Source organism: Lissotriton vulgaris, chromosome 5, assembly GCF_964263255.1.
Source record: "Lissotriton vulgaris chromosome 5, aLisVul1.2, whole genome shotgun sequence".
NCBI classification, from domain to species: Eukaryota; Metazoa; Chordata; class Amphibia; order Caudata; family Salamandridae; genus Lissotriton; species Lissotriton vulgaris.
In genome coordinates this window covers 1,919,328,440-1,919,341,857 of record NC_141693.1, presented here as the reverse complement: position 1 = coordinate 1,919,341,857, position 13,418 = coordinate 1,919,328,440, and positions in this window count along the sequence as shown.

Genomic DNA, 13,418 nt, shown 5'->3' with positions numbered 1-13,418 from the left:
CCAGGGCGTCACTAGGGGGGTGCGGGGGGTGCGGACCGCACCGGGTGACACCATAACATGGGGTGACACCGTGACACCTGCGTGAGGCCAGTTTCGTCTGAACCACGGACGTGTGTGCGCTGCAAAAGCGTGCACCACTGGCGGCACCTGCAGTGCCCCTGCTGCTCAGAGAGATATGTTGCTGTCAGTGCCAGCAGCTGCTCTTCAGAGAAATAGCTGATCAAATCATGACTCCGACTGCTCTTACGGTACCTCGTGGCTGTGAGAGAGAGCCAGCAGCGCTAGGTCCTAGGTGGCTACAATGTAAAAATCATTGTGCTGGCTCCAGGCTGGCGCTGCAATTTCCTGCCGCGCCGTGACTTAAGTTAAGTTTACAAAAACAGTTCAGGCTGCCAATTAATTACGAGGGGAGGGGGGGCTTGGTGCACGTCCGGAGGAAGTAGTGAGCACACTGAGGCAGAAACGGCCTTGGCGGGGGACTCAAATCGAATCAGGCAGTCCTTGCCATGGCGTGCTGCACTGCTGCACAGACAGTTTTTGTTCTCACCTCGCGTAGGTGACTTGTGTCCTGAATTAGTGATCTGACTCGTCACCCGCGGCCCGTATGCCGCCAAAGTCAGTGTGGTGCCTCAACAGGCAGTGAGTGCAGCAGAACCGAGGCCATGATAAAATGCAAGGCCTGCTCCAGACCTTGGTTGACTCGAGGCCTGGACCACTGCTCACGGTGCAGGGAGGGGAAGTACCGCGACGGCGCTGCAGTGTTCCACAAGTAAGTGTGTCACACGGACTACCTATTAAGTTAGTACCGGTTGGATGTTTCAGACAATAGTTCAAAGTTTAAGTTGCCTGTATTACGTTCTCACTCCCCCCTTGGAATTGAAAGACACCAGCTCCTGTTCATCAGGTGCGTGCTCACAAATATCAGTAGCTCACTATTGTAATTAGCGATTGTTAACTAATGTACATTCCTAAAGCATAACCTACTTTTTTAGGTAATTTTTTAATTCTAGCGCTTTGTAACTGTACCCATCCATCTAATTACATAAATGTTCTCGGTATATAAAAATGTACATAAATAAATAAAACGTATATTTCCAAACTCCCTCCTTCTTCCCCAACCCCCGTACCAAACCCTCCATTTCTGGGACAAACCTGCAAACTTTCAACATCTCAGCAGTGTTCTGACTTCAGAGCAACGGGGGATTTCCGGACATTTATACCCGAATCATGGCACAGTGAGCGAGGGCCTCTAGGCACTGCTGGATTTAAGTCAGGGCACAGGGAGCTAGCTAGGCTTCTAGGCAGGTGCACTGTTAAAACCGAGCTCGGATACAAGAATAATAGAAACAGAGAAAGCTAAGAGAAACAATCACAGGCAGGGGTGTATCTGCAGTGGTCCTATTCTCGCCTCATTCCTTAAGGCACAAGAGCACTTTAACTTTTTTCATTTTTTTTTTTTTAAGCGTGCATTGACAATGCTACAATCATTAGATACATTATTAGATTAAAATAACTTCAACACTGTTATGCAGATCTGCAGTGGAAATTTTTAAATAAAAAGATAACGTTTTATTTGATTATTGTGTTTCTCTACTTGTAACATTCAAGTTAGTAGTCGCCATATATGACTAAGCAGGGCCGGCTGTAGCCCTGTTGGCACCCGGTACAATGAAATCTGACTCCCCCTACGCCCCATGACTGCCTCCTCGGATTCTCTCACGAGAACATGGCAAAAGTTCCCCTCATCTCTCCAAAAGAAACCAAAAGCTTGTTTACAAAGGATTTGGTAACGTGTCTTTTCTTTTGCTAATTTTCTGTCAATGGGGGCATTGAGTGCTCATGCGAGCCAAGGTGCTGGAGTCGCACACCAGTCGCATTCCCTGTCTGTTGTTTATTTGTTCCACAGAAATGGTCTTCAGACGCCAAATATCACGCATTCATAGCTGTCAGGTTTTCAGATTGCATCTGAAAACATTAGCAACGTTTAAGTGTGCTTTTTTTGTATGAGTGCAATTCCATGGCTTTTGTGTAACATTTAAAGTAAAACTTAATTGTGATTAAAAACAAACAGCAACAATCTCTGTTCACAATACATATCAGAAGTATTCCCTGTTGCCGCAACATGAAGCTATAAAAGCAAGTTCCACTTCATCTTTTTTTCAATTTTTCTTGATTTCACTGAGGCACGGCTGCTCACTGGCACCAGGCTGCCACTGAAATTGAAGGAGCCTGCGCCTGTAGAGAGCATGGACTCCCATCACAAGCTAGAGCGCATAGATTGTGTAACCATCTGGGTCTGCAGTCCAGTCACACGGTGATCCGACATGCTCTGTGCAGGAGAAGTCCGAAAACATGCAACGCTCCCTTGGTAACCTGGGCAGTCACGAGTGGAGGGAGGGGTCTCAGGGGCGGAAGCCGAGCAGTTCTTCAGAACTCCCTGCAAAGACTACGCTATTCACAAGCCCCCACCCCTCCTGTGAACTTTATACTAGGCCCACCCAGTGATTAAATGCCTCTCGCACAAAAGCAGCGTGGAGGCAAGTGCCATAAAAGTACGAGGCAGTCAGATACGCTACTTAAAACAAGTCTGAATTATAATGCTTGCTATCTGACCAATGTACACACACTCTCTGAAGGCGCTTCCTCCTACTAAATATTTACTTTGTGTCCATGTGCCAATGTCCATCATGGGGTAAGTCGTGAGGGGGTGACACCATGAGTTACGCACTGGGTGACACCAACCCTAGTGACGCCGATTATTATTACTGTGTAATGGCCAGGGCTCGGAGTACTTACAGAAAACCGCTTGAAAATAGCGTGTCTGAATGCAGTCTGGATATTTGGATAGACAGTATTTTGGGGCTTTTCAGTGACAATACACGGATGTATGTGCCATGATCTAAAACTATTAACAGTGTCTTGTACTATATTATATAAATATATATATATATATATATATATATATATATATATATATTACCTACTGGCCAGTAGGTAGTTATAGTTAGGACCTAGTTTCCATAGGAAATCCACAACATTCTATTTAAAATAACTTTGGCGCTGGTGGACGAATCTTCGTGAATTTCTCCAAGAAAATGGCCTGCTCCGCCCCTTCCCTGAAAGTTTGGGGTGATTCGTCAAGTGGGGGCCGAGAAAAAAGGGGGGTCCCAAAACGTGTTTTCCACATGCAATTTTCCATAGGGACCTTTAGCCAGGGCTACAGCCCGAACGGCTGAACGGAATTACACCAAATTTGGCAGAGAGGTAGAGTTCGGTTCGCAGATTGTGCTTTTTCTTAAATGGTGTAAATCCGTTCAGTAGTTCCTGAGAAAATCGACAGTAAAATCATAGTGATATCTATAGACGAATTACTATACGCATACAGAAATCCGTACAATTACGAGCACGAGCTGCATGCTGAATGGTTGTCAACTGTCTGTCAACACTCCAAACCAGGAAGTGTTGGCAGCCATCTTGTGCCTCGGTAGAACCGAGGCACAAGAAAACAGAAAAAGAAACGCGAAAAACACGAAAAGGGGGCAGGGTAGAAACACCCTGACGCCTAGGCCTGCTTAGGGGGTCCCACAAGGACCCCCAAGGCCAAAAAAAGATATATATATTTTTAAAAATCGCGGGGTACGCGTACCTTGCCGATCCCCCCAAAAAAGAGCATACATCCCCCCAATCCTGATTTTTTTCAGGGGGTTACTTAATATATTAGCAATATCAATCTCACAAGATAATTTGTTTTCTCTGTTATGTTGCAGTATAAAGTCTCTAATTTGGAGGTACTTGAAAAAGTCTCTCCATTCCAAGTGATACTTTTCTCGTAAATCCTCAAAAGAGTATAACCCTTCAGAGGAAAACATACATTCTATGTGGGTGATTCCCGCAACCTTCCATCTGTTCATGCATACCTCGCTAAATATTTCAGGTAGGACGGCGTTATTTTGAAGAGGGGAATAAAAAGATATACGTCCTATACCAAGTAGTTTTCTCACAGCTTTCCATACTTTGAAAGATCCCAAGAGTGTTTTTAACCTGACTTTTTTATGGTAGCTGTCAAAAAGGTGTCTCCATAGATAGCCCGTACTTTTGTGACCCAAGATTAGTTGGAAAATAGACGGGCAGCTGTTGTCCATTGGTGTTTCTATCCCATCGAGATAAAGGAGCTCCTGACTATATAACAAGACTGTTGCCCAGTAGTGTACCCTTAAATGCGGGAGGGCGAGTCCTCCTTTTTCTTTTGGGAGCGTCAAAGATTTATAAGCGCAGCGGGGTTGGGTGTAGGACCAAAGAAAGCTTGAGAAAGCGTGCTCCATTGTTTTAAACCAGTGGTCTGAGATTTCCAGATTTATAGCTCTGAACATGTACAAGATTTTTGGGAAATGGACCATTTTTAGTGCATTTACCCGACCGATCAACGATAGGTGTAAGTTATTGATACGGCAGAGGTCTTTTTGCATTGTATCTACTAAGGGCTTCAGGTTTAAATCCACTAGGTTTTCTAATTTGGATGTGATGGTTACCCCTAGATAAGTAGCTTTATCTGTTACCCGAGGGTCTCTCAGATCACACTTGCTGTTTAATATGATTTGTGTCTTTCCTTGGTTCAGTGCATATCCTGCGAGTTTCCCAAAAGTTTTTGCCTCTGTTTCAATTATAGACATGGCCGAATTTGGATCAGCGGTCACTATGGCGATGTCGTCGGCAAAGGCTAGTGTTTTTGTTAGATATCCTTGGGTTGAAATGGGAGCTATGTCCCCGTTGCTTTCCAATCGTCGAATAAACGGATCTATGTAGATTGCGGATCGCAACGGGGAGCAGGGGCATCCCTGCCTAGTGCCTCTTGTAATTATCAATTCTTTGGTGAGGTTACCGTTAACCATAACCGAGGCACGGGGGTTGATATACAATTTCTGGACAGCCCCTATGAACCCTTGTTTAAATCCCGCCCGGGACATTGCCTGCCACAGGAAAGGCCAGGAGACCCTATCGAATGCCTTCTGGGCATCGAGAAGTACTAGCGCCATAGGGTCTCCTGCCACCTCAGTGTTGTCGAACAGGCTGATCACTCGCCGAGTGTGATTTGTGGTTTCCCTCCCGGGGACAAAGCCGTGCTGGGATTCAGATATGATTTTATCGATAATAGGTGAGATGCATTTAGCTAATAATTTAGAGTAAATCTTTGAATCAACATTTATTAGGGTGATAGGACGATATGACCCCATCAAATCAGTGGGTTTTTGTTTTTTGGGAAAGATGACAATTTTTGCCCTGGACCATGAAATGGGAGGCTGCCCTCCTCTAAATATGTGTATACATAGATCTAATAATATATTTTTAAGTTGGTCCAGGAATACTGTATAAAATTCCAGAGGGATAGCGTCTAACCCAGCTGCTTTCCCTCGGGGGAGATCCTTCACAGTTTTTATGACTTCGTCTAAATTAGGGGCTACCTCCAAGTTTCCTTGATCAGCTGAATTAAGTTTGTTAAAATTATCCATTTCCAAATATTCATTGATCTTTCCCAGTTCTACTTCAACCTCTTCTTTATATAAAGTGCTATAAAAGCGCCAAAATGCTTCTCTGATCTTTTCAGGGTCGGATATCCTGCCCTCTACTGGATCCTGTATCTCCCTTATGACATTCTGAGATGTCTGTTGTCTCATCCGAATAGCCAACTGATGGCCGACTTACTCATTAATTTCATATACTTTTTCATGGTTGGCGGTAGCTTTTTGAACCGCTTTAGTAGTATAAATATTTGTTATTGCCGCTTTGGCGATTGCCACCTGGTTTTGAACATTAGTTATTTCTTCTATAGTAGAAGAGCCTCTTGTTACATTTATCAGGTTTTCCTCAGCCCCCCTTAACATTTCTTGTAGTGCATTTAGTGACTCTCTCGCTTTCTTATTGGATCTTAAAAAATATTGGATTGTTTCTCCCCTAATTCCTGCTTTCAAGGCATTATGTTAAAGTCCCCACAAATTATTAGTGGTAGAGGCCAGTGAGTAAGTTTGTTCGATACCTGATGTATAGCTGAGGGGTCATCAGTATTATTCCCGTAAATAGAGCAGATGGTTATTGGCTGGGATTTTCCAGGTTTATATTCTGTGATCACCCATCTCCCGTGTTTATCCCGCTTAGTTCTAGTGAAGTTATTCCCTACACCTGCACCTTTTGCCAGAATTGCTGCCCCTCTAACCCGAGCACCTTGTGTGGTGGCACCTATCACATTGTAACCCAATGATTTTAGCATATGCGACTGAGAACCCTCAATATGGGTCTCTTGAAGGCAGACTATAGTAGCACCTATAGACTGTAGTCCGACTGTTACCAGTTGCCTTTTTTTCACATCATTTAATCCACATATATTTAGTGACAGAATTTTTAACACCCCCATCTTATCATTCTATGTGTCTCTATGTATCCTTTTTGAAGAGAAGGCCATAAAATGGCTAGAAGTTTCCTTTTTATTGAGAGCAGAAGAGATATGCCTAACCTGGCCCTGGTTCCCCCTCCTCCCTTTCTCCCCCTCCTCCCCCCCACCCCGGCCACCTATGAAGGTTACCTGGCTCCGGTCGAGCCAGGGGTGTGACATCCGGCGTGCAGAACACGGTGAGCCCACCTGAGTCCCCCCCGAACATTCCAAATATCCTGTCAAACATGAGCTGACAAATTAATACACATAAGAAAAAGAAGGGAAAGAGAAAGAGAGAAAAGAAAGATAAGAAAGAAGAGAAGTGGTCTATAAGTGAGTCTCTAAGCATTTGAGTAGCCATTATTTTTGTCCAGAGATTTCATCTAAGTAGGTTTTAGCCTGTATCTCAGACACAAAGCTACGAGTATGTCCTTTATGTACAATTTTCAATCTTGCTGGGTTTTGAAGAAAAACTGTTGCGCCCAACTTCTGGAAAGGATCAAAGAGTTGTCGCAAGCGCCATCTTCGCTCCACGGTAGCGTGTGCGAAGTCGGGCCTGGTGAAGACTGATATACCATCCAGGGTCCTTTTGCTGGTAGGCCTGGCCAGGTCATAGAAAGCTTGTCGAAGCAGGAAATTCCCAAAGAAAACTAGCATTGCTCTAGGATGTTGTTGAGTAGCTGCATTACGATTTTTAATCATCAGAGGAAACCGATGGGCTCTTTGAATTTCCCTGTCCAGATCCCAGGCTTGTAGACAGGCTCAGCTCATGCTAGAGCACCATCTCACATGTAACCACGCACTCTGCCCCCAGGATTGCAGGGGCCTACCATAGGAATGGCTTACAGGTTAACATGTGTCCAGTTTAAGGTTAGATATAGGGATACTATATCTAAGCAAGAGGTGATTACACCAACTTACCCCAGCTGAGTGATCAGCCAGTTGTGTCAAATATGGAGGCCAGGCCAGGGGTGGCACAATACATGCTGCAGCCCCTGGTAGGCCTTGGATGCACCTATGCCCTGGGTACCTATGGTACACTGTTACAGGGGCCTATAAGGTGAACCAGTTCCAATTCGTAATGCACCTAGAGTGCATGGGCAGTAATTTAGAGAGAGAACAGCAGGCTGTGGGTCTGATTAGCAGGCCCACAGCCACATTAAGTCAAAAACCAGTGAAGCAAAAAGCAAAAATTTGGGGTGACCATAGGATAGCAGACCCTACTCTCCTACACAAATGGTAAGCTAAGGCAGCTTGGTGGCTCTAGCAGCAGGGGAAGTGTACTGGGAGGACTGATGACCATGGTGATCTGCCGGCTGCCTGCGAAATCCACGATCAGACCTCTATGGAACTTGGGTGACTGCTGCAGAGCTGGGGAGACTAGCGGTGCCTATACGCCAGTGCCCCTAAGTAGTCTTGGAATTTCCAAAATTCTTGCAGGAAACAGTTTGGTAGGGGCCAAAACTCACAGTGTGTATGCTGTGGCCTTACCTTCCTTGAAATGTTCCATGGCAGAAATGGCTTTTTCTCTTCACAGGCATGACGCATCAAAAGGCGAATGTACTTCTCAAATTAACTTTGAGGAGTGCATCCACGCATGGCAGCAAGCAGTCCTTAATTTGTAAAAAAAAAAAAAAGTCCCAGGGCCTTCGTCAGTAGGCCACCACAGCTTCCACTACCCACTGCCAGCGCTGTCAATGGCATTTCCTACACAACTACTAACCATTGAACTGCCTGCTAAAGGGATACCATTCAGATTGTTCAAGACTCCCAAAGATATAAGAATGGCTTTGGGAGCAGATATTAGCTATTTTTAATGTATATTGCATTTATAAACAACTGTTGTTCTGCTCATCACTAAATTACACAAACCGTGACAGCTGTCATAAGTGCTGGTGTTGACAATTAAGTGTTGGTGCCAAGCAGTGGAAACCACTGGCTCAAATTAAGTACTGGTGGCGAAGCATCACACTGGTGCCAACTGCACTTCCCAGACAATCAATAGTATCAAGGCCAGCAAGAATCATGTATTCAGCCGCATCTTGCCCATTCTAAATTGACTGAGCTAATGTCTTCAGGTCTTCCACTGCCGCCAGCAATATCTTGCTGGCCATGCCACAGACCGCAGGAGTATATTGGCCTGCTGTAGCTTTAGGAAAGGGTAACTGCTCTGTTGACACTGGATTTAGTTTTAGGAGTTGTCAGAAGTAGAGCTCCGAATCTGAATTCAAAGGCGCGGAAATAAGGGAACTGACGTCAGTGGTGGCGTTTATATGCACATCTGCTCTGTCACTTCCAGGGTGGTACAGTGCCAGCATGGAGCCATGTGATGAAATGTAACGATGCACCGCTTTTCTACACAGCAGCACAGCAGAAGTATGCATCTCAATTTTACACGCTATCAAACTACTACGTGGCCACCTCAAGCATGTTATTTCAGTAAACACACTATATTATTTCACGAAAAGTAGCTGTGTAAAAATGATCTGCCACATACTATTAGTAGTTCTACTGGAGTAAATAAAAAAGTAATAAAAATTGACTAGCAACAGAAAGAAGATCCCAATTCAGATCTAATTATGTTGGAAATCATTGTGGTCAAAGACCTGCTAAAACAGTACTGATGGAAAACAGGAGACTTGTACCCCACCTGAATGACTCTGGAAAACAACAAAAATAAAGCTAAAGGACCATGAGTGAGTGGTTTCTTCAACAAGTTTAAATAGGTTGCATAACTGCTACACAATGCAATATGGAATCTCAACAACTCGAAGACCAGAGCCAATCTTCACTCGTCCTCTTTACCAAGTCCAGATATCTTCTTAGAGGAATCGAAAATATGCAATGAAACAGTATGGCACACTGAAACTATACTGTTCACTCACAGCAATTCTATGTCAGGACTGGAGGCGAGGATTATGCCTTCTTTCTTCACTTTATTGCATAGCAGCGAAGACAAACACAACTACACGTCCCATGAACCACAGGGAATGGAAGAAAACAAAGAACGATGGCAACAGCTAATCACAAGTCCCAAATACAGTGTCCAATAGGGGATCTAGACAGCCCACATAGTCCATCAACTGTGTCCTCTCCTCCTCTTTCTTCGCTGCTACGCAGCAAGATAAGTACTCTTCAGTTTGTCTTGACTGTTTAGTGCTTGGTATTGTGATTAAGATTGTTTCATTGTGATTATTCATTCATTGCGCATTGTATGCTATTATATCACTTGTTACTTGTGCAATTTTGTTGATTGCTCCTTTTTTCTGATTAGCGCGTGGTGTTCCCGTGTGAAATCTTTCGTTAGACGCGCTGCGTCTTCTGTTCCTGCCTCACACAGCAAGGGCTGCGCCGCGGAGAGGCAGGCCGCGGGTACGGTCGGGTCCGTACCTACGAGGCTGGGTTGCTGGCGTGCCCGGTCCTCCCGCCACTAGGGGGCGCGGAGGTCTCCGTAGGTGGCGGACGTAGAATCTCTCTTTTGGGAGTTTCCAACATCACGCCTCTGTCTTTGGACGGGTACTGGTCTGAGGTGGACGCCCGGAGGGGTGTAGAGCGGCGAGGCAGAGTTTCTAGAACATAAGCGACCCGCAGCTCCCTTTGTTGCTACGCTTTCCCTCGCGCCCAATCTTTTGATTGAGGGAGAGCCTGTATCCACTGTGGTGGGCTGAACGCCTCCTATTCAGAGGTCTGGTATTGCTATTAGAGTTTCAGCTAGGGACTTTAACCCAGGCCATCGCTCCCTTACCAAAGCCCCTTCGACCAGTCAGTCCCAGGGCACTATGGGTTCCCCCCCACCTAAGAGGCCCCGGGAGGCAGGGGTGGATGAAGACGCTTTTGATCGTCTCCGTCAGGCTTTCCTTGCCAGTCGTCCGGTGCTCCCTGGGGTTTCCCCGCCCGCAGCTCCTGGGCCTTCTGGCCCGCTCCCGACCCGGTAGTCCCGGTCCCTCAGGTTACACCCGGTGCTTCCCAAGATCCCCCCAAATACCTCAGATATGTTGGATCCGAACGATATTGTGCACCCGGGGTCATCGGAGTGGTCCCCAAGCAACAAGGTGGCAGCCTATGTGGCCACCCACATTCGCAGACCCCTGGAAAAAGAGGCGCGGAATTGTTTGAGAGCGGAGTGTCCTCGCCCTTCATTAGATGATAAGGTTGCCCTCACTCCCGAGATAGATTCCAGGATGGGTACGTTCCTCCAGAAATTCATAAGGGACCCCAAGAAGGGCATAGAAAGATCCTGTCGGGCATGTCAGGATAAACTCCTGGATACCCTGGGCCCGATTACGAAAATCCTCAGCATGGATGAGGAGGCCAAGGAATCAGGGTCCATCATTTCTCCCGAAACCTTGTTGGGTTGGACGCAACGAGTCATTGTTTTTAGGGCAACGCCAATTGTGCCCTTTCTACAGAACGCCGCCGGTCCCTCCTCATTAAAATTGATCCAAAGCTCGGGGACCTGGCGGATTCTGAGGCGGGCCCGGTGGCCCAGGGTGGACTGTTTGGAGAGCCCTTTGTCAAAGAGCTGGGCAAATTCGTGAACACATTCAACTCTTTAGACCGGGCTCAGTCGACCATCAAAAAGGTGTTTCCCCGTGTTTTTCGCAGGGCCGGTCAAGGAAGGCTTAGTAGGCAAAGGTGTTGGCACAGACCCTATTCCAGAGGATGCATGATTATTATGTAAAAAAGGTAATTAATTCAATACACAAATAGTTGATCAAATAAGTGAAAAAACAAATGGCATACTAAAAGCAGTGAAGGACAAAGATGAAAAATATGGTGAAGGAGAGATAAAGAGTAATACAGAGGCATTAAAAAGCTTCGCTTACATGGGGGTCTCTATGCCGTTGGGGGCACATTTGAACATTGCCATAAAAGAAAAGCTATGGAAGGGTGAGCTCATAGATGTATATAAATTATCGCACAGCAAGATACAATCCAAAGAAGGTTCAAAAGAAGAAGCTTGGGAATTGACTAAATGACCCAGGTTCCCAACCACAATTGACACATGGACAACATGGATACTATTTGATAACAACAGGAGAGAAAGGGCTTGAGGCAACACTCCTGTGCCCCCAGTCAAATATATAACAACAACAGAGGAGTGAATAGCACAGTGCTCAAATTACAATACTAAGCTACAAAAAAGCAGTGTGTCAAAAAACAAAACCCTTCAACAGGAATAGCAAACACCTCCCCCAGTTGGGTTGTAACTACAACTGGGCACCTGTATCCCACATTGTAAAACAGGACAGGGATCTCCCTTTTATAGAAGGACCCTCACTCACCACTAGCTGGTGACATGCTTCATCATGGGGTCCCCGCTGGGGTGGTCTAATACCCCCCCAGCGTGCTACAACGCCTGTTTACAGCGGAGCAGGATGTGGTGAATGCAACAGTGCCCAAATCAAAATGTAGTGGTAATATGTGCAACCCGTATTTCTTAAAAGCAAGTGAGCGGACTAATAGGTTCTGTATTAAGCAACGTGTGTCCTTAATGATTATAGAAAAATTGTGGTCAACATGTTTCTGCTGTTTGACTGCAATTTGCTCAGCATTCGTCAGGACCTTAAATAAACCTCCAGTGGTATGCGCGCGCTAAGGCGCACCCTACTGTGAGGCTCGATGTGTGAAAAACAATTAACAATTAACCATCACGAGCAGTCTCCGTGATAGAGGTCAAAACAGAATGTAAGACCTAGCCAAAAAACCTGTGAAGAAAAAGGACATTTAATGACATATAATGCACATGTTTACACAATGCTCAGTGTAAAGACAATTGATCCTTATGGGGCATCAGAACTAGACTAATGCACCAAATCGTAAGATGGCAATGCAAAAGTCCCACCGCGTCACTTAGTGAACGCGTGCACCCTTGTAGTCTCTTGCCTTCAACCCTAATGGGAAAGTGACCTGTGAAACACTAGTTTGTAGTTCACAATCAAAACAGGACTGATCACATCTTCACCATGTGCCTGTCTTGTGAATATGGTGCCTAATGCTCGACATTAGTTATAGGTAGTACTTTAAAAAAAATTAAAAAAATGTTGCTTGATTAATGGTTGCTTTGTTGAAGCAATCGCTAGATCAGGGTAAAACCCCCTCACACGGGGAAGCGGTGGTATATCTAGAATGATGCCACATGAGTGAATGTTAAGGAAATAAGCACAATGTGTCAGGAAAGAATGGACACTGGTGCTCATTGCGCAGTTGTATGTTATATATATGTGCCGGTCAGACACATACAAACACACAGATAATAAGGAAATAAGGTACAATCACGCTGATGGCAATGTCAGGTCTACGGAATGCCATGAAAATAAACACAAAGTGTCAGGACTTATGCTTGTGGCGGAATGATCAGTGCAAGCCAGACAAACAAATAAGGCATATAGAAAAGCGTGTGGACAAGGAACACACTCAGTGACAGGATACTAGGGTCTACTCACGCAATTAGCGAAGTGAAATGTCTCCCATAGGTATAGACAGCATGGGTAATCTTCACGCGGTAACTGTCTTTAAAAAGGTAAACGCGTGAATTAAAACGTAAACAAGCCGGCGGAATAGTTGACAGATGTCCCCGCTATCCTAAGGGAAATTGAATTAGACTTACTGCCTTACTCGCGGATCCCCGCTCGCAACCTATCTTCAAGGCTGCCGTCTCACCCGGAAGGAGACCATGGACCTCCGGCAAGCCGTTATATGCTAATGCAGATTGGTGGAAGGCGGTGACGTGAAGGATAACATCAGGACGAGCCCGGTTGTCAATTAAAGCAGTACGCACTGTTTATTGCCGTAAGAAGACTGACGGCCAGGGTTCGAGACCCCTGTTCTCAATTGTTAATAAATATTATGTGAATAGTGCTGTCTAATACAAAAATTAGGCGCAAATACAGTGGGAGAAGCCACAAAAATAACAAATTAATTTCCAAGGTTGTGTCTACCACGGTGCTCAATACAATGCGATGTTTACTGCAATGACACCTAAATAGGGATA